General features: G+C 39.6%; 1 protein-coding gene and 1 long non-coding RNA gene across 2 annotated transcripts in view; one reads left to right on the forward strand and one right to left on the reverse strand.

Moving 5' to 3' along the window:
* Slc7a14 (solute carrier family 7 member 14) overlaps window positions 1-2,509 on the reverse strand; it is a 111,862-nt gene extending 109,353 nt beyond the window's left edge. Inside the window, exon 1 of the mRNA XM_021731157.3 lies at window positions 2,186-2,509. The gene's annotated coding sequence lies outside the window, so the exon portion shown is untranslated. The remainder of the gene's footprint in view (window positions 1-2,185) is intronic.
* LOC144376320 (uncharacterized) lies at window positions 1,568-6,316 on the forward strand. Its single transcript, XR_013436634.1, has 2 exons — window positions 1,568-1,693; window positions 5,923-6,316. It is a non-coding gene; the product is annotated as an uncharacterized LOC144376320 (long non-coding RNA).
* The last annotated feature ends 20,965 nt before the right edge of the window (window positions 6,317-27,281 follow it).

Raw genomic sequence — 27,281 nt, forward strand, 5'->3', positions numbered from 1 at the left:
ATCTTTAAGGTTATTCCCGCCCTAAACTCAATAGTGTAACTCAAAATATGATAGCCTATATGGATTCTGGCTTTCCAACCTTTCTGCAATTCCATTGCTGTTTCAGAAAAGTCTGCTCATTTATTTCTCTAACCTGTTTCTGTAAACGCAGAGCTCAAGTTGTGTGAACAGTGGCATCTCTAGCAGCGTGCATAAAAGCAGTTGGGAGGGTGGGAGTGAGTGACAGTGGGTGGGTGAGCAGATTAAAGAGGAGATGGCTGGGAGAGAGAGTAGTAGGTATAAAAGAGAAAAGCAGGTCTCCCCCTTTATTATTCTTTTGCTATATTTCCCTATTACAGCTATTCAAAGCGAAACACCAAATCAAGTGCATGAAAATGGCTTGGACATTGCAGGTGAGCAGAACTGAATTTGAGTTCAACTTCTTGATTCAATATTTCTAACTTCAGTTTCCTTATCTGTGTGATACTAATGGTTAGCTGCTGCTGTGAAGTTCAAATGTGATAGTGGATAATGAGTGTTCTGTAAATATTCTCTTAACTTGGTCTCCCCAAACTGGCTCACTCCCTTTTCCATCTTACTCACAATAAAGAAATGGACACACAAGGCTGCTTAAATATCTGTATCTAGAGGATGTAAACAGTATGTACTGGAGAGAGAACTGTGCAGAGGAGGGAAAAAGTCATAATCTGAAACAGAAATGCCAGTCTCCCTGTTAATGAAGCCTCTTTCTCTGGTTCCCGAGAGCCACAGAAATGTTTATTACAACAGCGTCCCTAACTGTGTTGTCAACACTTTACAGACAGGAAGACACACTGCACAGGAAGAGAAAATAGGATGAGGCAACACCCGAAGTTTCAAGCTGTATCCTGGAGTGATACGGGCTTTTTGGCTCTTCCATCCATAAGTGCCAGGGAACCTCTCAAGGGGTTCCGGGGTGGGGGTGGAGGCAGAGAACCGGGAAGTCAGAGTACCTTTACAGTTTTCTAGGTAAACACCAGATCCTCTTTATGTGATTCAACGCTTGCAGGGAATGCTGGCCTCCAGTGAGCCACCAGCTCCTGGGGGCATTAGCTCCCAGCTTCTGACAACTTTCAGCACCGTGGACAGCGCTCATTCCTTGGTCAAACCAGAGGCCAGGGCTCACCCGAGCTCTCCCTGGCCCCTCACCGCGGGGGGATAGGCGGGTTATCCGGCGACCCTTGGCTAAATCCAGCCAATGACTACCTTCTCCACTTAGGCGAGAACATTTAGAAGGATGAGGAGTGCCAGAAACAGGCAGCAGCCCTGCTCCAGCCTTCCCGCATCTTTTCTCTGCCTTGCCTTTGCGCCTAGTCTTTTGACAGCTTGTATCTTTACCCTTCAATCACAGTATAAAATACACATGGGGGTGTTCAGGAGAGAAGGAGGTTCGGGGTCACGCTGCCCTACCCCAGCCCTCTGGATTCGTGGGAAACTGATGTGTTTTGGGGGTGGGGGAGAGAAGGGACTGAAGGGGTAAAGTAGTGCCTGCTAGAGTCATCTCCCCAGGCTGCCCTCTCTGGGCAGGAAGCTTCCCTGGACACTTCTCCCGTCACGTCCTCCTCCCAGCCCCCGGCGTATCACCATTCGCCAGGGACGGATGCCCCTTGCGGCTCACCAGCCTAGTTGGGGCGCCGGGGCTCAGCTGGAGTCCCTTTGAAGAGTTTGCTCTCAGGTAAAGGGCAGACATTGCCCCCGCCCTCCTCTCCCGCTGAGGCTGGGAAAGAGTCTCTTCCTTTCCTTGGGCTCAGTCCGAGGCCGAGAACCGAGCTGCCCGAGCCTGATGCGTGCCCAGACTGGGAGGAAAGGACGGGCCCGGCGTCTGCCAACACCGGGCGGCCCAGACCCAGCTCCAGCTCCAGCTCCCTCCTGGGCTTCTCGCTCCCGCCGCGCGGGGACTGTGCTTGCCCCCGCCCCGCCTAATAGCTCTAGCGAGTCCGGAGCCCCGCCGGACCCCTTTCGCTGCCAGAGGCGGAGAGACCCTGACCTCAGCTCCTGCCTTATTTCAGGGAGCCCCTTCCCAGAGTGCGCCCTCAGCCTCCGCGCCATGTTCCTGCTTCCCCCCTCCTAGTGGCTCCGGTTCCCTGCTCATCCCAGTCGCGGGGTACAGATGAGTCGGGGTGTCGCGGAGGGGGATAGACTGTGGCGAAGGGGAACGTTCACTCACCAGAGAGGCTGGAGGCGATGGACTGCCTGCTGGCGCTGGTGGCTGGCCGTCCGCACTTAAGGCGCGGGCTGTCTCTCCGGCTGTGATGGGGGGTGATGGTGGCGGCAAAGGAAGGCAAGAGTCAGCCGCTGCTGTTGAACAGCTCCTCAATTATTCAGATGGAACCCCCTCCCGCAACCTCCCCATTCCTGCCAGTCCTCTTTCCAGCTCGCCTGTCTCCGCCTCCTTGGAGTCACGTGGCTAGCCCAACCCCTTACATTATTGAGTCCAAGCCTCATACCAGACCCCTCTCCCCTCTGCTCCGTTGTCTGGCACTCAGAACTCCTCGCTGGCCTTCTGAGCTTCAAGGTGAGGCCTCCAGTCTCTCAGGCTGCAGGGTGGCTGAGGGGGCCTGGAATGGGGACAGTTCTCTGTCCTGGGAGAGCAGGCCCGGCAAGACTCTGCAGTGTTGGTGTGTTAGGAAGACATCCACCACTTCTCTGTCTCTGCTACCTCTGGGACTCAGCTACCCAGGCCTGTTGCCTGCCCTCTGGAAGCTTCCTGCTTGCGGCCTGGAGCCCTCCTTGGTCTTAAACTTCTTCCACTCTCCTTAACCTCACAGATAAGAAAGGACCTGGAAGCTGATTCCCTCACTATTCACAAAGAAGGCAAGATCCAAAGCTCAAGTGGGCAAGTAGGCCAAGTTTATCTTGGGATTCACAACATCTTGTGTGTGCAAAGACCATGGTTTGAGATTTTAAAGACCCACTAGAAATTTCAGTCTTTTTTTTTTTTTTTGTAATAGAAATTGAACCCAGGGGTGCTTAATCACTGAGCCACACCTCAAGACATTTTTTTTTTTTTAAATTTTGAGACAAGGTCTTTCTAACTTGCTGAGTTTGTCTTTGAACTTGTCATCCTTCTGTCTCAGCCTCTCAAGCCACTGGTCATATGGGCATACACCACTGAGCCGGCTAGAAATTTCAGTCTTTATGACTTTAGAGTTTTTTTCAGTTTCTTTCTTCTCTCATCTGTGAAATGCCCAACACAGTAGTGTCATGAGAATTAGAAATCATCATGTTCTTAAAATTTCCTAACCCAGGCTTGACACATATTTGGAGGTTAGTAAATGAAAGTCCATCTTCCCTTGTCAGTGCTTTGATAAATTTCAGAAAACAAGGAGAAGCTTATGCATACCAGTAGAATAGAGATATCTTTTTTTAAACATAGAAGGAAACTTCCATGAGGTCAGGTTAGACATAACTGGTCTAAGTGGGGAGAGCAGAAACACAAGCTTGTATTTTACATTGATTCCTTAAGATGGGAGTCCTAGAGGCATGTTATGTCTCAAAAATATGGGAACTGGACGGTACCAATCCAAGTATGTTTGGCCTTATCAATGAATGAATCATTTAACATGCACTGAGTAGATTGATTTGGATGGAAGATATCTCCATGAATTCTTGCACCTTTATCCAAGCACTCAAAATACATGGGGACTAATAAAATGTAACTCCCTGGACTTTAAAAATAAATTCACTGAGCTTGTGTTTGAGGAGTACACCGGCTGTCTGATATTCTCTTACTAGGGTAGAACAATTCAAATCTAACTTTTGATTTTGGATCTGTGTTGGACCCCAGTGCTCCTGGCTTCTGCTCAGAAAGATGGCTGATCATGACTAGGACCCTTGATAAGTCCACATAGCTCATGTTCATTACTGCCTTGAGTCAGAATTCAGGCCTAAATATCCATGATTTAACTTCTGAATAGTCATATAGAGTGCATTAGAGCTCTTGAGATCCCCCAAGAAGTTGCAGAATATTGAAGAAAAAGAGTAAAGAATCAGAAGTTTGGAATGTTAATGCAGACTCTGCCAGTTACTTATATAATCCTTGACAAATCATTTCTACTCTCTGAGTCTTACCTTTTAATTGGGAAATTAAATTTTAATGGGAAAAGAATGTCTATTTTCTCTATAAGATAGTTAGGGTGTTCAGATGGGATAATGCGTGAGAAGCCACTGTGAAACATAATGAGTAAACAAATAGGAGCTATTAGTACATAGGTTGAGGAAAACTCTTGAGTCTGCTTTAGTCCAAGTGCATTATAGGGGTGAGAAATGGGAAATAGATTTGTTAAAGAACAGGCAGTGCTAAAAAGTCAGTGTCTCTGTAAGTTTGCTAGTGTGCCTGCAACTTAAGGGCTGTGGTATTTTGAGTACTTCATTCTTTCAGTTTCACACTCCTTTTTGATGGATTTCTGAATTAAATCTTCATTCTCACCCCTTGGCTTTTCATCTTTCAAATACCATCCATATACTATCTAAGATAATTTTGTGCTTTTATTTTAAAACAGCAGGGTTTAGATTTTTCTGCCTCTGCTAGGTAAATTTGATTTGGGTTGGTAATTCAAAATGGATTTGATTTCAAAGACAAAAATATTCAGATTCCAGGAGGAATTTCTGGATACTCAGCGGCAGCCTGAATGGTGATATGAGTTTCCAGTTCACTGCCAATGAAATCCTTACCCAAATCAGGAATTCATGGAATTCCCTGAATTTTAAGCAGATTCCAATCTCATGTCCTGGTACACTTCCATTAAATATTCTTTAGAAATTATCAATGTAGACCTCTCTATATTTAGGGAGACCATAAAATCAGAAAGTGTCAACCATACTTATATATGTATCATTTTTAAAAAAATTGTTCAAGCTAGGTAAAATATTGCATCTGATTCTTATCTGCCTCTGAGTTGTAATCAGGTAGTGTGAAAAAAGGGAAGAATAAGCATGAAAGCATTCAATTTGGCTTCAAAAATGGTGCCTTTATGAGCGGTTACTTAGATGAACATACATTTTAGAAAAATTTGGACAGTCTCTCTATAAATTGCTTTAAAACTCTGAATAATCTTTTCAAACCAGTTTTAAATGCCCAAGTCAACTTTACTCAGCAAATGGCAGAAAGGGGAGATTAGGGGACAGATCTTGCATAGATTGCAATACCAAGTTACACCTTAACAAGATTTCTTGATAAGGATTCCCTTGAGTCCTTCTCCCTTACTTACAAACTCTTACCTTTTGCTGGTGACTCTTAGCTTTATCATAGACCACTGAAAACACTTCCCAGCTATAGGTCGAGCATTAACTAACCAATAAATTAGAATGCAATAGACATAAATGCAGTTAAGCATTTGGAGTCTTATAAATCGGCACATATCTCAGTTCTAAAGTTAAACCATGATGCTACAGAATGACTACTAATTAAATCTTAAAAGGACACACCCTAGTTTTCTTGTTCCAACAAGTGGAATAGGGATATGTTGGTTCATTTATTTCTAGTTGCTCAGGATACAGCCATGAACAATACAGAAAAGATTCCTGTTCTCCTTGGGAACTTCTTCCCTCTTCTAAGGGAGGAAGTCAGATCATAAACAAGTAAATAAAGCAGTAGAGATAAGGACTATGATGAAAATAATACAGCAATAGAATAAGGAGGAAAGGGCACCACTCTAGTTAAGTGGTGGACATTAATAAATGTGGGGCCTGGACACAAAAGCTATTATGCTCCAGGGAAAGAGTTGGGCCCTCTTACCCAGGGCCTTCATCCAAAACAGTTCATATCAGGCAATCACTAAAATCGCTTGATTGACCTCCTTGGATGGATGGTGGTTAGGCTACAAGGGGACTGATCAGATGCCTTGAAAACAATTATGTATTTTGTCTCATGATTTATGATGACTACCCTCTGGTTTCTTCTAGAACTCTAAGCTCATCAATGCACCTGATTATTTTCTGAGCAGATTCAAATGTTCAGAAATAAGAGACACTGCAACAGCCTGGTTGGAGAAAGGCTGGTCTGGAGCCCTCCAAAGAAGTTGTATTTTGGGGTAGCAGGAGGTCAGAAAAGAAGACACACAACCAGAACCCGGAATATTGTAGGCAAACCTTGAAGATATGTTAACCCACTGCTAGTATCCTACCGACTGGACTGGAAACACTTATCTACAAGAAAATTTTCTTCTGGGTATCTAAATTCCAAGAGGAAGAAGGACAGTGCTGGCCTGAGCATGTTTATTTCATTCTCAAATTTGCAAATAAGACATGGCACTCTCCCACCTTCACCCCATGCAGAGTAAATAAATGTGTTTAATGAGTGATGTGTGGAGAGAGGTCAGGGTCCTGCTAAGTTGTTCAGATCAGTCTTAAACTTACAATCCTCCTGTCTCAGTTTTTCAAGTGGCTGTGGTTACAGGTGGGTACCACTGTTCCCAGCATTATTGTGTGTTTCCTTTAAATACATCCATATTTCTCAATTAATTTGTTTTATAGATATTTCTATCACTATTTTAAATAGGAAACTGGGATCAGTTGCAGTAAATGCAGGGCAACCATTTAAACACAATGAAAATAAAAACAATGCTATGATAACCAAGCCAAATATGTTTGCCTTTCCAGGAACTCAAGACTTGTTTTCTCCTTAAGAGAGAAATCATCAGCTGTTTGTGAGGTGTTAAAGACATAGTGGCATCAAACTGAGACTTTCTCCATCTCATTATTTCTCTAGCTTTAATATGCATAGGAATCCTCTGAGGGATCTTGTTAAAAATGTACAATTAGATTCAGTTAGTCTGGGGAGGGAGCCAAGAGCCTGCATGATCTCAGTGATGCTGGTGCTACTGGTTCTTGGACCACTTTTTGACTAACAACCATCTAAAGTACCAGTCATGGTAAGTGCCCCACATTCTGAGAAATGTTAATCGTAGCTTATAGATGAGGAAATGAGGGCATAACTAACCTAAAGTTCTAGAGTTGGTTGATAGACAAGACAGGGCTGAAATTCATATTTCATAGATCTCCTTCCTTACAATCCAGTGCTCTTTCCCAAACAACTTTAAGGTCATGACTTTCTTATTGAGGGGGAACCCTGAATATGAAAGTCAAGGTTTCGAATGCTGTATTCTATAGGTTATTTTATGATAATGAACACACCCAAACTCTCAGCATCTTAGAATGCATTTCTTGATCACTTTGTGCATCTACTGTGGGTCACTGTACATTCTGCTACATGGACTCACTCCAAGATTGTGATTTTATGATGCCCTGTCTCCTTATGACACTCTGGAGTTCACCTTGGTAAGCAAGGCTAGAGCACCTTGCACTAGAAACTAAATGCTCTGTTCTGGAAGTGATGCTCCTCACTATTTCCTGCAACTTGTTTTCCAGAACTGCTCATATGGCCCCACTGGACTGTAATCCCAAGAGGAGTGGAGATGAGTAATCCTTCCATCAGCATGGAAGTAGAGTCAGAACAGTGAACAGAAACGTCGACCATAGATTGTTTTTTTTATCACCCCAAATCCTTGATTCTATCACCTTGATCTTATCTATCTTCTCATAATCTCCCCTAGCCAGGTTTTGCAGGCCAATGGCTTGCCATTAGTCTGCTTCCTGTCCCCCGGGTCTTGTCATCATATACAGGGAAAATGTCCAAGAGAAACACAGGACGCCAGGAAACTCTAGTGACAGCAAGGTCATCAAAAAAGATAGGTGAGTAAGGAAAAGGGGTCAGTGTGGCTTGGAGGGAGAGAGGGTCTGAGAAAAAGTGAAGGAAGGGGAAGAAAAGGAAAAGATCACTTGCTTAGGGCCTAGTAAGTGTTAAGCCCTGCATTTGAAATTTCACTTGATTTTGTCCTCAAATATTCTTGTCAAGTTATTGTTAGCCTGCTTTACATACAAAGAAACAAGAGGCACAGAGGGTTTATCTACCTTCTCAAGGTCAACACAGAGAGTAAACCAGGATCAATGCTAGACTGTAAATCTATCTCTCCTAGGAAATCTAGAAAAATCACTCTTATAGAGCAAGGCCACTTCAGTTCTGATGAATGAACTACTTTCACACCAACATTGGAATTCCTGAAACTTGGTTTTGCTGTATTAGGCATTTGCAGACAAACTGTTGAAAACATCCTGATTCCATAGTGGCTATATCTTGAGCAGCATCATCTTTCTGAGAAACCAAGATTTCCCTGAAGCCACTGAGAGGAGGTGTATTCCTGAGTCCCCATCACCGCAAAGGCGAATCCCTCTCCTCATTCTTTTCCATCCCATGAAAACCTCTTTCTGCATAAGACATGATGTACTTCTGCATAAGACATGATGTACATATTAGCAATGGTTAAAATAAATAGTCTAAGGTTGTGATAAAACATTTTCTGAGCTTATGATGAAAGGTCTATAATAAATGTTAGAAAGAACTTTGCAAAAAAATTAATGGACTTATCTCACAGTATAGAATGGGCAGATGTTTAAAGTTTGCCCTATGCTAGACAGTAGAGGATATGATAGGCCAGGCTAGTGTGGGTGTTGGGGTGTCTTTCTTTGGAGCCCAAAAGCGGTGAGGTCTATAATTTTCCCATATATTGCTAAGATCTGCAACTATATACTCATGATGCAACTATATACTCATGAAAATCTTGAAGTTTTCTGAGACTTAGTATTTTGACCCATGAAAGGGGATAATAATGCCTAACTACATGATTGTGGTGAATATTGGAAGTAATTTGTATAAAGTGCCTGGCATATATTGTTGCTCAATATTGATGAATATTCTTAGTGTTATTAATAATAAGAAGATGGATATGAAGGGAATTATAGATAATCAGCCTCTATCCACTGAAGTGAGCTTGGCCATGACAGTTTCCTATTCTGAACCACCATTTCTTCTTCATAAAAATGAAGAAATGGGAACGGGTTTCTTCTAAGATCTCTTCCATAGTCTCAAGTCCCTGATCCAGGAGCTGTGTGGTTTTCCTAGGGAAGGCTGAATGTAGTCTTGGTGGGCAGCTTCATTAAGTGCAACCATGAAAAGTAAAAGCTTGAGCTGAATAAAGATATCGCTGGGCCAATCCGCAGAGATACAAAGTCTCAAGAGAGGGTCACACTTCTTTTCCAGCCACCACCACCACCAATCATGATCTACTCCAACCATAGGTTAGAAGGAATGGCCACAGAGCATGGGGCAGTCTTTTTAGTCACCTTTGTACATAAGAAAGGTCACATTATCAAGGCAGCAGCTATAGCAGCAACTCTGAATACAAAACAAAAATGTCAATAAGCACAGGGGAGAGTTAGAAGGAAAGAAAGAACATTCATTCTAATGGGATTGTTAGCTTGCTCCTGTCTCATCTGCCCATGCTATTGCCACCAAGTAGATAATGGATTACACTGGTAGTGGATCAATTATATCCACAGCAGATTCCCTTCATGAGACAGGCAGGTAAATCACTATTCTCTGAGTAAGCATCCATCACATAAAACAGTGATTATTTTATTGTCAGCCTTTTAAAGATATGTATTCACCTGCTGTGTATAAGCTTTCTGCTGCTTAATTCAATGACTTTTAGAAAATGAGAATATTTCATTCCATTTACTTATTTCTTAAAGCTCTTAAGAAGACCAAAGACACTGTAAAACGTTCCAGCACATTAGGTGAAAGTGATGAGACAATTTAGAAAAGGGAATGAAGTTCCAGTCTTTATTTTCTCCAGGTCCCAGCTGGAGAAGGCTTAAATCATCCACCAAGTTGTCTTTCTTCAGAATCCACAGGGATGGAGGGTTCACAGCTTGGCTACTTCATCCCCGCCTCCTTCCACAAAATGTTGAACTGTTTAATCATCCTTGTGTTAAGGTTTCCTATGCCTCATTGGGTCAGGTACCAGGAGTGCCTTTAGGATGACTGAAGGCAAGAACCAATATGTCCTGCAAAGTGGACTACATCCTTCAATCTGTCTTCAGGTTGGTCAATCACTCTGGGCACTGGCCCTCAGCTCTGTATTCAACTTGCTCTGGGATGTCTTCCCCATGTGGCTTGAGAAGCTTCTAGTAAACCTCTGAAAACATGATATGACCTCTTGGATCAAATACTAAACCAGACACAAGCTCACTGCTTTCCAGGTCAGGCAGATCCCACTTTTAATCATCCTTGTAGAGGGGACACATTGAATTTTTTCTTGTTGTGATCTATGCTCATATATCCATATTCAATAGAGGCTTGATCTTCTATTGAAATGATGATCAAAAAGGAAGAATCAAGAAATGATGATGACTCTCGATAAGCAATTGCAATGACTTGCTTCTTCCACAAGGTCTTTTTCCAGTCTTGTGCTTCTCTGCATGTTCTTTCAAATCTCTACCTTCTGATGTGACAATAGGGCAACGATAGTGACAATTCAAGAACAGTTCTATGACTCTCTTCCCACTTTTGCATCCCCAGCCCCCTATCTTGGAAGGGTCGGCTTCTGCTTTTTTTCCCCTGTGATTTGTCTTGGAAACATTTGCACCAGTTAATGTGTCATCAGAAGAAGTATGGTTAAGCTATAATGGCAAATGAGGCAAACTTAATCCCATCTCACAATAGCTTAAAGACTATAATTGTTTTGTCCAAAACAGATGCTGACAATGGCTGGTTTAGCAAGCAAGTGAGTGTCTCCTTTGAATTCTGTAAGTAGCTTTCACATTCTTAATTCTTTACTCAATGAACTCTGCATAAGATTTGGGTCATCTCACTCATGCTAATGTTTTTGGCTGGAGAGGCACCCTCATAACAAAGGAAAAGAGGTCAGTGTGAAAGAGAAAAACAATGGATGGTGATATGACCCCTGGCTTTGAGAGGGCAATGTGTCAAGTCAAGGGAGTGGTGCTGAACATTTTGAGGATTAGACTTTTTCTCATCTAGTAAGGGAATTCAAGATAAAGGAATCCTAAATTGAACATACTGTGTTGTTTATGTGGGAGTGGGATGGAGGAGTTAAGGTAAAAGGACTTTCCAAGATGTGAGATTTGGAAACGACCACTGTGATATGAGGCCTCCCCTGCTGTGACTAGGGCTGATTTAGGACTTTTGTTGAAGGTGATGCTCAGCTGAACATAACGGAGAAAATGTAAATTAAAATGCACCCTTTTGTGTGTGATTTCAGTTTGAAGAAAGGACTTTTTGTGGTAAAATACATATAACCTGAAGTTGACCAGTTTAATCATGATTGAAAGTGTGTGTTTTAGTGGCATTAAGAACATTTCCATTGGTGTGCAACCATCACCGCTATCCATTTCAAGAATTTCATCTTGAACTGAAACTCTGTACCCACCAAACAATGACTCTTCATTTTCCCCTCCCTCAGCCCCTGGCAACCATGATCTTATTTTCTGTCTCTGTGAATTTGATTGTTCTCAGTACCTCAGAAGTGGGATTATACAGGTGTTAGTAAACTTTTCATCACTAAGACCAAAATTCCTGACAAAGAACATCTTAGAAGAGGGAAAGTTTATTTTGGTTCCTGGTTTCAGAGGTTTAGTAGATGATGGGCCAATTCCATTGCTTTAGGCCAGAGATGAGGCACAACAACATGGTGGAAGGGAATGTCAGAGGGAAACTGCTCAGGATGTGATGGCCAGGAAGTGGAGAGAAGAAGTGGGGAAGGGAACACAGGGACGATGACCTTCCCAGGGCATGACCCCAGTGACCCACCTTCTCTAGCCATGCACTACCTGCCTCCAGTTACCACTCAGTCAGTCCATTCAAACTAGGATGGACTGATTAGGTTACAGCTCTCATAATCTAATCATTTCAACTCTGAATATTCCTGCATTAACACAGGAGTTTTGGGGATATCTCATATCCAAACCATAACAATACTGATAATACTGTGCTAATCTTTTGTGTCTGGCTTATTTCACTTAGCATGTTTTCAAGGTTTATCCAGTTGTGTAGTATGTGTCAGAACTTCTTTTTAAGGATGAATGATATTCCCTTATATTTATATTCCACGTGTGGCTTATCCAATGTGGAGGTTTAGGTTTTTCAGTTTCTGATTATCGTGAATATTGCTTATATGAATATTGGTGTATAAATATTTGTTTGAATCTTTGCTTTCAATTCTTGTGTGCCTACGCTTAGAAGTGGAACGTTTGGATCAATCATATTATTTTTTCTATAGTGGTTGCACTATTTTATATTCCCACTAGCAATGCCCAAGGGTCCAATTTTTTTTCCTTATTATCACCAACACTTGCTACTTTTTGTTGTTTTTTTTAAAATAGTCATTCTAACAGCTGTAAAATCAAAGAGCTTTCAAAGATAAAAATGATAATGGATAACATTTTTGGAGTGCTGACCAGGTGGCAGATGCTATTTAGATCATAGATCCCAGTCATTTGTTGACTTAGTCAACACAAACTCACTGATGAAAGGTAGGATCTGGTGTATGAGTTTTCAGGAGAGAATTTTGAACAGATGCCTTGTGGAAATTTTGTTCAATGAATATCAAACAAATATTTCCTGAGAGCCTACTCTGTGCATGGTGACCAGGCTGGACCTTTGCAATTAAAAAAAATTAGAAGAATAGTACTACTGAAAACCCTAAGTTACTGAATAGAACTGATACTGTCTTGGGGCCCCAGGATGGTGTGTGTGAATGAAGCACACATAGAGCTTTGAGGGGTGGTTGGAGCGCAGTAGCTTGCAGTTCTGCAGTCATCTGTAATTAAGTAGGCCATAAGGGTAATGTGACTGTGACCTAGCCTCCAGTGTTCCCATGAATGGCTTTCTAAGTGGAAGTCACATCAAACTGAAAAGATATGGGCCTCAGGCACAGCTAGGTCCAGATGCTGAAAGAGCATCATTAAATGTCTGTCTTCATCCCTCAGCTCTGTTTTTTTTTCTGAGTTAGTTTCATCCTCAGTAAGTTCTTAAGGGTGGCAAATGCCCAACAATAGCTCTGGTATTACTTAAAAAACAAACAAACAAAACCAACAACAACAACAAAACCAGACTAACTACCGCAGTAGAAAGGGAGTTCTTCTTTTCCAGCAATTATAGCTCAAGTTCTAGAGCTGACTGTTACCAGACTAACTGGTGTCATTTTTCCATTCCTTAACCGATCACCAAGTTCATGATTGGCTGGTTTAAACCTTGTGCTCCTGCCATAGTTCTGAGAGGTGCTGTTAGTACCACATGAATTATGTGGACTGGAAGTGGGGTTAGGACACTGTTATTAGAAAAAAGATTCTAGGTGGGTGCAAAAAAAAAAAAACTGGAGTATGTTCCAAATTTTATTGCCCATGGACACATTACTATTCCAAAGAATCCAGTCCTAAGTGATCTAATCCCCAGTCATCTCAATGAGAATCTTGTGCTTAGAATCACATCTAACTTTATCAGAGTGATTTATAAATAAAGATGAAAGATATATTGCCTGTTTTTTATAACCTCTAGGAACTGCCGTATTAACAAAAATAGTGAATAAATTCCCTCTTAATAATACCATCTTACTTTCTTCAGTGCTTTATACTCTATCAGGTTTTTCCACACATACCATCTCATTAGCTCTCGGATGCCATCAATGGAGGTAAATTATACAATGACCTCAGCTACCAGATATCAGTCTTCTTGTCATAGTTGTTAAAATACTATACCTAATTGTCAGCTTCCCTTATATTAACCTTCACCTTGCTGGACACAAAAACTATTAGTGAAGATGTTAAGTATGTTAATTAACTTTGTCATGGTGAAAATGTTTTATTTTTGAGCCATAAGAAATTAGTAGCAAGGTGCAGTGGCACACATCTGTGATCCCAGCAGCCCAGAAATCTGAAACAGGAGTATCACAAGTTCAAAGCCAACCTCAGCAATTTAAGTGAGGCCCTAAGCAACTTAGTGAGACTGTGTCTTAAAATCAAAAAATTAAAAATGGGCTAGGGATTCCCATGGGTTCAATCCCTGGTACCAAAAAAGAAAAAAAGAAAGAAATTACTAGAGGACTGAGTATGTGGTGATGCCTATAATTCCAGTTATTTAGAAAGCTGAGTCAGGAGGATCACAAGTGTGAAGTGAGCCTCAGTATCTTAGTGACACCCTGTGTCAAAATAAAAAATAAAAATGAGCTGGAATGTAGTTCAGTAGTAAATTGTCTCTGGATTCAATACCCAATACCAAAAAAAAAAAAAAAAGGAAAAATGTAGTAATTAATAGAGGGAATGGCTGCTTGAAAGAAGAAGATTGGCAAGCTGTTCCAAGCTGTCAGTCTGAAAAGTGGCAGATGGCAATGAATGAGACCCCAATTTATTTATGTTCAAGAGCAATAGCATTGGGATAGTTTAGATGGAGCTACCAATAAGTACTGAGCAATTCGTTTTTATGCAGAAATATATAAATGTATGTTTGCATGTATCAATGAAGTTGCATTTTCTTGCAAGTAAGGAAAATTCAACTCAAACTGGCCTAAAATAGAGGGTATTTATTGGCTCTTATAATCTTATGTCTGCCTGAGATCCTTTTAAGTCAAGTACGAATAAGATAGGTAGATAGATAGATAGATAGATAGATGATAGATAGATCATATATAGGGCAGGGTTTGGGATTTGTTTGATTGAGTAGCTTGACCCAGTTATCAAAAGGAGCAATTTTTTATGGTGTTATAAGGGCTGCAAAGATTCCAGGTCTAACATCTATATCATATCCCACCTGGAAGGAGAGAGTATTTCTTTCTTTCCCATAAGCCCCTAGCAAACATTTTCTCCAGCCTTAGTGACCTGGATTTGATCATATCACCAATTCTGATCAAAAGTCCTGACCAGATATTTGGATTATGCTAATTATTAGTCTTCCTGAAGCCAGATTTGGGATCCACTTTCTCTTAGATATAAGGGGGTTGAGTGAGATGAAGAATGGAGTTGGATACGGGGAAAGCACCTTCAAACAAATCCAATTAGACTAGGTTTGTATAATTATATTCTCTCTCATCCTTATAAATATTACCTATTTATCCTTAGAGAATTTCAGGTAGACAATGGCCATCTATAAAAGGAGATTGGGGATAACAGAAAGGGTGCTGGATGTGGCATTCAGTGTTTAAAGTGTGGCTGTGCCATATTCCACCTCTATGACCTTGGGCTTGTTCATTTCTCATATCTGAAACAGACTCTGTTAATGGATGAATGAGAATAGTATTTACCTTATCTGCTTCACAAACTGGTTAGGATCAAGAAAAAGATCACACATTTCGATTACTATGTAAATGTAAGTTATTACTATTTCTTTTCACAGCTGGCATCATTTAACGAGGAATAGAGATTTCAGAATAGGCACCCAGAGCAGCAGATTTGTTTTGGAAAGTGTTCCAACCAAACCTCCAGTTACAGAAAAAAGCAGCAGCAGTGGCTTTTAGATATACAGTGCTGCGTGCAGGAAACAATGACTTTGGAATAGCTGGAGAAAGACCAGATGGATGCCTCTATGATCGAAGGAGTTATTTTTAGAAAAAAAATTTCAGTATCCCAGGACAATGTCATGTGGGGAGAAATTGTCCTCTGCAGTATAAAATGCTGTACTGCTTATTACCCTTAGAACATCCAGAGGTAAAAAGCCTGGATTTTGGAACAGACTGTCATCAACTTGCCATGCAACCTTGAGGCAATCATTAACTTCTTCCATTCTCAGGTTTCTCATATGGCAGAAAAGATAATAACACTGGTCTCATAACATTTGGGGGATGGGTGTAGAAGCTGGTGTCTATATACAGTGCCACATACTGCCTGACATGCAGTATCTGCCGAACAAATGGTACCTTTCTCAGTTGCCTGCAGTCACTAGTACATTTGCAAGTGGATCATAAAAGGACCTTAGGGCTAAGACTTTCTTTTCCAAGCATCAGAAGTCCATAGCATTTTGAATTGAGTTTGCTATATTCTTAATCCTAGAAGGCACTAGTATATTTAATGCCAGTGACTTCTGAGCCCCTTAAAGTGTCTTAACATGCTTAACTTTATGTTTTCAAATTTATTTTGATTACCAGGATTATTTGGATATGAAACACAAGTAAGTAGCCATCCATTTAGTTATCAATATATCAGTTTACCAATCTAGTCCTTACTTAAATAAATAGAGCTGCTTTTCAGAAATATAACCTTCATTTTGAAAATTCAATAGAATTTGATGCTTCTTAGTAACTTGGATAATGCTAAGTGAAGTTAGCCAATCCCTCCAAAAAATTAAAAACAAAAACAAACAAACAAACAAACAAAAACAAATGCCGAATGTTTTCTCTGATATAAGGAGGCGGACTCATAGTGGGGTAGGGAAGGGGAACATGGGAGGAATAGATGAATTCTAGATAGGGAAGAGGGGAGAGAGGGAAAGGGAGGAGGCAGGGGATTAGCATGGATGGTGAAATTTGATGGACATCATTGTCCAAAATACATGTATGAAGTCATAAATTGGGTGTCAACCGACTTTATATACAAATAGAGATATGAAAAATTGTGGTATATATGTGTAATAAGAATTGTAATGCAAAAAAACCCCAAAGTACATGTATAAAGACATGAATTGGCATGTACATACTTTATATACAAAGATATGAAAAATTGTGCTCTAAATATATAATAAGAATTGTAATGCATTCTGCTATCATGTATTTTAAAAAATAAAATCAATTAAATAAAAAAAGAAACAGAAAATCCATTTTGGGCCAGGTATGGAGGCATATCCCTGTAATCCCAGTGACTTGGGAGGCTAAGGCAGGAAGATTTGAGCCCAGCAAGTTTGAGCCCAGCCTCCGAAATTTAGCAAGCCCTTCAGCAACTTAGGGAGATACTGTCTCAAAATAAAAAATAAAAAGGACTGGAAATGTAGCTCAGAAGTAATGAGCCCCTGGGTTCAATCCCCAGTACTGGGGAGGGGAGGATCAGAGAAAGAAGGAAGGAAGGAAAGAAAAGAAAAGAATTAAATTTTGGCCTTTTTATATTGAAAATTTCTAGTAGCTGGTGTATCCATGAATTAATAATTCAGAGTTAGTAATAACTTTTATGTTACAGCAAGCGCTTCAGAATCATTAGACACAAGTGAGTAACATTTGTGATGGCTTTAATGTTAAGAATATTTTGTTCTATTTGAACTTGTTGAAACCTGTATTTATGGCACAAACTATCTTATCACTAGACATTTTTATAGGTTTGACTTGATAACTTCATTACTGGATTTGAAAATATTGCAGAAATATCAATCCAGTTGGGAATTCCAAGTAGACTTTGTACTCTATTAAAAGCCATAGTTACTGTGCAAATGAATGGAAGTTATGTTTAAAGCTAACTGTAAACATTCATGAGCAATGGTAATTATCCAAAAGTGTGGTATTAGTATTCCAAATGTATAATTTTTACATCTGAGGTTGGAGTACATTATTTTATATAGGCCATTATGACTAAAGTAAACTACATTGATAATCAAAATGTAAGCAGGTCTGTTTCAAGCAAATTCACTAATATTCTTCCCCCATAAATAAATATTACACCAAGTGCTTTCTTCAGTCTTAATATGTAATAACTTCAATTATAGGAACTATTATCTACATAAATGCTATTGCAGCAAATATCCACCAATTGATAAAATTCATAAATAATCCTCTCATGAATATTGTTGATATATGTGCTTAAATTTTCGAGTGATCTCTTTTTAAACTCTTAATCATGAAAATACTTAGCACATCTAAAAAAACTTCAAAATGTTCTATTATGATAAGCTTTGGGATCAACAAACTGGATAATGACTGTAAACAGCTATCAATAAAGATGGCAGGTGTACAGTTCTAAAATGCCAGTCATTGGTGGATGTTAACCTGCTGGTGGACTTTGGTCACGGCATGTTCAATCAAGTTGCAATAGTATTTGTGATGGAAACTCCCCTAGGAGACAATGTAGCAGCATCCATTTTAGTTGATTAGATTGCAGCTTTAAATATGCACCAGAAAGTAACAATTTAAGGAGACAGCTGACATGCTGCAGGAGCCAGAGATCAGACACAATGAGAAATGTACTCAGGCTTCAGCCACAGGAAGTCAAGAGATGCCCCATGTATGTCAAGAAGCTGACATGCCTGTTGAGGTAGAGAAGGCATACTGTGACCCTTTCTGTGATATCAGGCTTTGGTGGAGAAAGAAAACATGACTTTCTGTGAAAGCAGAAAGAAAAATAAGTGTAATTTTAATTATAGTTACTGTGGTGAATAGCTAGCTATCCATGGAAATATCCTTAAGGTTAGCCTAAATGCAAGCAAGCACATATTATTTACATGGAATTTTGTGTGTTATATTCAAACTACTGTTAGGCTCTAGGATATTAATAGTATGGCTTCCACTAAGGAAAGAAAAGTATTCTTTCAGGATGGTAGAGGCGAGTCAGCAGAGACCAGCCTCAAATGAGGTACACCTGACAAACAGACAACACCAGGAACCACCACGTGGAAATCATCTTAAAGAAAAATGAAATTGGCCTGGAATCCAGAAATGGAGCAGACCACTATGTTAACTTAATCCATTCACTTCCTCAGTCTTCCTTCCATTTTCTTGATTCTACTCTGTTGGATAATTTCATGTTGATATTGAGGGACTGCCTTAGAATTAGAACTCATATTTACTAATGAGATAACACACAGAGAGATAAACTATTTCTTCTGGGGTCTTTCTTCTAGAAGATTAAGGTGTAACTTTCCCATAAGCCATGGGGAAACTTCTTACTGCATTGAATTGACCCAGTTGACATCATATGACCAGTCTGGAGCCAATTATTGCAAGGGAGATGTAGGGTCTCCAAATGAGTCAAGCCCACCTAGATCCATGGATAGCTTCCTGTCAAAACAAGTACTCTGCACACAGAAGAGTGATTATGTGAAGAAAATCAAAATTCTGTTAGAAGAACAGAGGAGACAGAGGATTGGATGCTCATGCCAATGGTGTGGAATCTGCCCTTACCAATTGTGTGAGGTCAGCCAGCTAGCTATTTTGAGCTTTATTTTCCTTACCTGAATAACAGGGAATACTCACATACTTGATATCCATTTTCTCTTTCCTTTTTTGTTTTGATTGGAAAAATGCCAACTAAACTCTGCATTTCTTAGTCTACGCTGCCTTACGGCTTTGGGGAAATCTCTTTAAAGGTGAACAGACAGCTGTGTGACTTCTTTATCTGTTTTATTTGCTTCCTACCCTTTGGATGTGATCATTCCAGCCATCAGTCATTTTTAGATGAGGAGATGATCCTGAGTACACAGGCCCAATTCTAATGATGGCAGAGCAGAGAGATTGAGAGGAAAGAATTGGAGTCTTTTATGACTATAGGGTTGACCAGTCCAGCCCTGGACTTCCTGACTGGAGACTTCTTTTTAAGTGAGAGATAAATTAACTTATAAATCCTTCAAGCCACTCTTATTTTAAATGTTTTACTAGCAGTAGGACACATTATTCAAGGGTCATATCTCATCACCAATATATGGATAATTTGTTAATATAAGTTCACATCACTATGACAAGTCATGACCACTCCAATGACCTCTCAAAGCTTCCATATATCTGTGTAATGTATTGTTCTCTTCCAGTGTTCCAATGGGGACTTTTAATTAAATAAAGTTCTTATCCAAATAAATTATCATGCTTTTTATTTATTTCACAGATGAGTAACTGAAAAGTAAGGGCATGAAGGAAAGACTGTGAATTTATAAAAAGTAAAAAAAGAAAAAAAAAAGGAAAGATTGGACTTTCTTCACCAGATTGCTTCTCTGTGAAACAGCATGCTTTGGAGTTTGTGACTCATTTGATACTTCAGCACCAATTTTTCAAGGAAAAGTGCTTCATTTTGGAGCAGAGCACTTATGTGCCACTGTAAAACTCAGAGAACTGTTCTTAAAATATTTTAAATTGGAACCATGTCTGGAGCCACTCAATGATGGCAGAAATGACTAGAGATGATTAGACATTGCCTGTGTTTATGCTAGTGGCTATTTGTGAAAATATTTTCTGGAAAAATCAGAAGGTATTTGTATTCAGTTTCTCTTAAACTGTCTTGATAGATAGCATCTACAAATGGAGTCTGGCTTGCACTCTTGCCTCCATTCCTAAGGATAATGACATTCACTTAGGCTTGCCCTTGCTTCCATCTGACTAGCCTTGGATCTTTACTCGGGACTCTGACTTCAACACCTGCTGTGGTCCATTTGTCTTTGGGCGATTTCCTGATATTTTTCACAGAACACAACTTACATACACTTATATAACTGTCTCTTTCTTTCTCTTTTGATTTTGGGCATTGACAATACCTTGATGAATATTATATCCCTGTATCTTCTGGCAAATAGAACTTCCCTTACCCCATCTCTCCAGACATACTCAATTTGTAGACTACATTTTGAATGCATGGAAAAATTATTTTATGATTCTTCTTTCATTTTAAGATGGTTGCTTGAGTGAATGCGGCTTGTAATTTTGAAGGATGTAAGGTAGGACTGAGGAAGTGGCATAATTTACCTCTTAATTTTAGTTTTGAAACTTGATACATCTATTTGACTCATCATCAGACTCTAGATCTCATTTACATAAGCAACCATTTATAGAACCTTTGTGTGCCCAGTGCCATGCTAGTTAGTAGGAATAAACAGGTAGAAGATATAATCTCTTCATAGAAGATATAATCTCTTCATTTTAGGAACTTACTATCTACTAGGGGAGGCAGAGTAGTAAATCAAAGATTATAGCTCACCATGATAGGTGCTATCAGGAAACTCTAAGAGGATGGATTGCCTTAATCAACCCTTTGTTTATGGCTTTCATTTCATGTGCTGGCCTGGAAATAGTGCAGGGGTTGGTTAATTTTGCAGGAATAAGACAACACTACAGGCAATATTAATAAGCCCCCTTTACCTGCTGAGGACATTTCCTTACATGTGGGTGGGTTGTTTGTTTAGTCTCTCAGCTATTCACCTAAGGGTTTCTGTCCTTGGTGCTGAAACATTTTTGGGAAGAAGAGTAGATCTCCTAAACAGTACTCCTTCCTAAGTACTGTTTAGGTAGGGGTGGTGTGTGTGTGTGTGTGTGTGTGTGTGTGTGTGTGTGTGTGTGTGTGTAGATATTTATCTAAAGAGTAGTTAGGAAGAAGGATGGACAGCCTCCCTTTTGACCAAGAGATGGAAGTGTTGGTGATTGTTCACCAAAAGAAAGAGTATAAGTCCTTCATGGCCTAATTCCTTTTACAATTCACTAGCTCCAGGGAGGGACCCTTACACTGGTGTGGGGGCAGCAGAGTGATTGGAGGTGCTCTCTGCCCCCATATTCTGAAGCAGCAAATGCCATGGATACATGTAGGCAACGGGGGTGGTGTCTGTCAGCATCTGCTCCTACTCCCACTTTCCCAGCAGCTACTGTCAGGGTTGTGGCCAAGATCATCTTTATAAATGCACCAATTCTGGGGACATGCTTTTAAAAAATAATGTTTAATCCTGGGCTTCTTTCCATCCCCTAGCCATATGATGTCAGGAATTTTCATTCCAAAGGGTTCATATCTGTTTCTTTTCCTAAGCAACCGTGGAGGCAGAACAGTGTAAACAGATAGTAGAAAACTAGGCAGACATGGAACTCAGTTCTGGACAGACTTGGAAACTTGGTTCATTTATTTGCTCTGATTTTATCTGTGTGATTTTGGGAAGATTAACAAATTCTATGAGCATTGGTTTACTAATCTATAGAGTGGGGTAAAAAGCTTAACTTGAAGAATTATAGTAAAGAGTTGCTGGCAAACAGTAAGTACCCTATCGATGGTAGTTAATAAACATAATGATTACTATTTCTAGCAAGCTGTTTTCCTCTAGAGGGGTGGGTGGGTATGTGGGCAGGGAAGCAGAAGGCATTAGATTTTTATAGGAGAAAATACAGTCTAGTTGGGGAAGGACAAGAACATTGTCATTTCTCTTTTATTCTTGCTAATAAATAAGCTGACTGACATGTATATGGCAGAGTCCAGGATAATCAGGCAATTAGCTATTAAGGTCTTTGGACCCGGCTTTCCTATGTAGGTAGTCTAGAAATGAGCTTCCAGTCTTCTTGAATTTCCTTTTCTTCTCATGTACCCTGAAATTCACAGTTGAATTCATTGAATCTGCTTCCTTCTCCATGCCTCACTCTCAACGTTGGTTCACAAAAACCCATTTATTTTGTTTATATTTTATTCCGCTATTTTCTCCTTTTCCCCTCTAATCCAAACTGATTTTACTTCTTTCCCCAAAGGTACCCATTCTCCCTTATTTTATTAATATTTTTCTATCTCACTATTCATATGTTTACTTACACATAGGTATATCAGTAAAATATATAATGTTTTTGAATATTTGTGAATGTTTTTAGTGAAAAGAAATGGCATTTGCTCAGGAATCTCATCTTGTTTGTACTTTAAAGCTCAGAATTATTTGAATGTTATTTTTATTGCACTGTACAGATCTAGTTTGTTTTAGCAGATGTTTGTATAGATGTCTTCCTTATTCACATATTGCATTTTACTTATGGAAGTTCCTGGTTTACTTCCTTATATTTTCAAATCACACTCAACTCATTCACATGTTTCTCATGCACTTACATGAGAGTTTCTGTAGGTTCGTGCCCCGGGTGGATTATAGACTGCTTGGGTATAGCATGTTCTCTAGGCTTGATTGCTTTCCATGATGACTGCATTAGTTTTTATTTCCATCAGAAAATCAAGAGAGTTTCTCTTCCACACATCCCTATCAGCACTTTACACTATTCACTTTTCTATTTTTTTTCCATTGTGATATATTTCTATAGCTTTACTTGAGTTTCTCTGATTATTGGTCAAATGGGCATTTCTTTATGTAAGTTTTAATTGTGTTTCCTTTACTGCCAATTGCATTTGTTTGCTTGTATTTATTTGTATTATAGAGTTCTGTGTTCATTTTAGACATTAATCTATTGTCACTCATGAACATTCTAAATATCCTCTCTCAGACAATCGCCAATCTGTTACTTTTGTCTTTGATATCTTTCTAATAGTCAGAATTTTTTTGTATGACATAATTGAATTTAGCAAAATTCTCAGATTAGTTTTTATTTGAATGCAATATAGCTATATAAAATTTTACATAAATCATAAATGTACAGCTCGATGATTTACCACAAAGCAAACAAACATTCTTGTGTTCTCCCTCCAGAACAAGAAGCAGAACATTATGAACATGTTTCCCTTGTGCTGATCTTTCTTTACTAAGTCCTCTTTCTTTTTAAAGGTAACAACTATACAAGTATCTATTTCTACATAATTATCTCATACTTAGTGGTTTAGGATAATAAGCATTTATTATCTCAGTTTTAGAGTGGCAAGGATCCAGGAGCAGCTTGGTTAGGTGGTCTGGGTTCAAGGTTTCTCCTGAGATTGTAGTCAAGATGATGGCTGGGGCTGTGGTCACCTGAAAGCTTGATTAAAAGTGGAGAATCTGCTTCCACGGAAGCTGTTGACTGGAATCCTCAGCTCCTCCTTAGCTATTACAGGAGGCTTCAGTCCCTCAATAGATAGGCCTTTCTCCAGGGCTATTCACCAAATGGTAGGTAGCTTTCCAGGGTAAGGGAAGAGAAGGATAGACAGGCACTTCAGTGCATTTTTAGGACTGAATTTCTGAAGTTGTACCGTATAATTTTTACTTTAATTAATTAATTAATTAATTCTAGTCTCTGAGTCCAGCCCACCCTCAAGAGGAGGATAATTAGATTCCATTTCTTGAAGTGAGCAGTATCAAAGAGTTTTTGAACATATTTTTACAACCACTTCTACAGTTATCTTCACTTTTAACCTCTTTTAGTTTCGCTTTGTGAACTTTATATAAATAGAATTATGTGATTTGTTCTTTTGGTTTTAAAATGTGTGTGTGTGTGTGTGTGTGTGTGTGTGTATGTATGATAAATTCCACTGTATCTTCCTTACATGTTGATGTTTTTCTCCTAAATATCATTTTTTAAACAGTATGTTCCTGTACTGTTGCTTTGTCTTGTCACTTTGATTATATACCAGATGAGAGGTGATGGTCAATCACATCAGTGTGGGAGTGGTGGGTTTGGTGAGACATGGCCAGATTGGGGTTAGTTTTTGAAGGGCCCTTTTCTAATAAAATTCCCCATAGAAACCTTATGAATTAGGTGCAGAAAAGAGTGCACATATTTTGGACATTGCCTGAGAGTGATGAAGACTCCTAATTGTTTTTCTTGACCTGAGAGTATATCATTCCTGTCATAGATAGTCTTTAAAAGGAAGGGGAGTAGTTCATTATAAATTTCCTTCACACTAAGGGTCAAGACAATGATAAATAGCCTCTTGACACTATCATCTGAAGCTGCTCACATGGCATCTTCTCTGTTGGCAAAGAAGAACAGAGGGAATGTGTATCTGTACACATGGACCGTTCAAAAAGGAAATAGAATCTTCTTTTATTTTCCCAAAAGCATTTTTAAAAATTGAAAATAGGCATTGGACTTTATTAAGTACCTTTTCTACATTTACTCATTGACTGGATTGTCACATGTAAAGCTACAATGTGATAGAAGTCACATGGATATGATTTTTAATGTTCACTGAATTCCCATGTTAAGCTCTACTTGTTGGGTAATGCTATTATGTTTAGCGTTCTACTCAAGACGTTAGGTAAAGTAGTATGTGCTATTTGCTTCCTGCTCATAGCCACTTGATAGGGACCATTTCTGTGCAGGCCAAGCCAACCTCCAGAATCTGTGCATATCAGGCCCAAACTGCCAGAGAATTAATATTTCTCCTTTTTCCAGGATCAGCCCTCAACCTATGGCTGATGAATTAGAAGGAAAATTAACCCAGTTTCCATGCCTTTCAGGAGAAATGGCATTACGTCAATTGTTGTACATTGGCTCCCAGTCTAAACCAGCAGATTAAGCTCAAGTTACTCAGAGTGGATACTTGTTTGAAAATGCACTTCCTTTCTTCCGTTTATTCTCTCACTTCTCCATTCAATTACTGGTGTTTCTTTGGATCTCCTTCTAAATAAATCATTGCCCATAACTCCTTACATTGGGGTCTGCTTCTGGAAGATCCCCAAATAAATAGCTAACATTTTCTTCTGCAATATGTACCTATGTTCAAAAATAAAGTTTGCCTATAAACTTTTAAATCATATGTTTCCCTTTTCTAGTATTATTACAAAGATTATATAATCATAATAAAGTCAGTTAAATGTCTTTTCCTTATTTTCTTCTTAACTCATATCAAAGGGGGATGATCTATCCTTTGAAGATTGATAGAACTCATAAAGCCAAACTCATAAACTCATAAAGCTTTTTAGAAAAAAAAAGGAGATTTGAGCAATTATGATTTCTTTAATGGCAAATTGTACAAGTTTTATTTTTCTTGTGTTGATTTTGTCATTTTTTGTGTTGCTGGAAGGTTATTCATTTTAACTAGAATTTCACATTTAAAATTGTTCAGGATAGTCACATAAGTGATGTAGTCTTAGAGCTGGCTCAAACCGACTCATGATAGCTGAGCACTGTTAAATTTTTAAGATGAATGGATGACGTCACATTGGTAACTTAACATTGGCTGTACTTACACCATGGAAATTGACAAACTACATATTAGGAATTTTTTTTCCCCTGATGAACTAATTGTTATAAAGTTTCCCACACACCATATGATTCTCATCCTTCACTGTTCTTTCCTTCCCAGCCCTTTCTTTCCCGGCTGCCATTGTTGATTTCTCCTCTTTTCATTAACCTCCTAACAATCCACTGTTCCACTGCACAGTCCTTACTCTCTTCTCTGGGTACACTGAAGCACTGCACTTGAAAAACTATCCATATGGCCCTTGGCTCCCAATTTATATTGCTGGTCTGGACCCTTTTCCTAATTGCTGGCTTCCAACTCAACATCTCTTCCTGGGTGTCTCAAATTTAATATGATCAAAACTGACCTCCTGACAAAACCCCTTACACTTGCTTCACTTCTGCCTTCCCCATCTCCACAGTTAACAACTTCATATTCCAGTCGCTCAGCTAAAAATCTTAAAGTCATTTATGATTTCTAGTGTTCTTTCATACCCAGCATCTTCATTAGAAAACCATGCTGGCCCTACATTTAAAAATATGTGAATTTGCCAGGAGCTGGGGTACATGTCTATAGTCCCAACTAGTGTAGGGAAGCTGAGGTTGGAAGAATGCTTGACTCTATGAGTGTGAGAATAGCATAGGCAACATGGTGAGACTCTATGTCAGGAAAAACAAAACAAAACAAAAAAAGGAGAAGGAGAGGAAGTGGAAGAAGAGGAGGAGGAAGAGAAAGAGGAAGAATAAGAAGGAGGAGGAGAAATAAAAACATACCTGGCAATTTCTCACTATTTCAGTCAGTATCCATAATCTCTAATTATTGCCATAACCTCCTAAAGTTTTTCCCACATCCACCCTACCCTCCCTAGAGTATAACTTTAAGTCCTTCAAATAGCCAGAATATTCCTTTTAAATGTAACTCAGATCATATTCCCTCTCTGCTCAAAGCCCTCCAATGGCTCCCAGTCTCAGAATACAAACCAGAGTCCTTAAGATGCCCCACGGTCTGACCACATCTAGGAAGTGCCCCTCTATTCATTGTCTACCCCTGACACACTGGTCTCCTCATTGTTCCTAACAAAACAAAACAAAACAAAACCAGACAAACTCCTACCTCAGAGTCTCTGTCTGGAATGCTCTTTCCCAAGATAACTTTATTTAAAGCACATTGGTTATATTTCATTGTTTTATGTTTCTTTCCCTCACTACAAGTGAGCTGAGCAAAGGTGGAGATTTTTCTTTTCATTCACTGATGTGACCCAACAGTGTTGCAGAAGAATTGTGGACACACTGCACTGAAGTGGCCTCATGCCTCTTGTAAAGATTCAGATCTGTTATCAGGCTCTCCAGGGCAGCCTGAGGGGATGGACACACCAGTCACACAGAGGCTTGAGATCCCTTCAGTGCTGTCCTCCTTGAGGGAGGAGACAGACAATAGTATTAGGAAATCAGAAGTGGTTGGAACCACTCAGTACCATCTGGGAGTGAGAAAGATTTTATTATTATTCTGACTAGGAGCCCCATCTGCTCTTGGGACCCTTTTGGGACAAGGGAGATTGAAAGGCAGAATTAAAAGACAGGTTTTTACCTGGGCTTACTAGGCCATATTCCCCGAATTGATGCACATTCTTTAAAGGAAAAAGAGTCAGCTTTTAACTCCACCCCTAAAATTAGAAA

Source organism: Ictidomys tridecemlineatus, chromosome 3 (assembly GCF_052094955.1).
Source record: "Ictidomys tridecemlineatus isolate mIctTri1 chromosome 3, mIctTri1.hap1, whole genome shotgun sequence".
Classification (NCBI taxonomy): Eukaryota; Metazoa; Chordata; class Mammalia; order Rodentia; family Sciuridae; genus Ictidomys; species Ictidomys tridecemlineatus.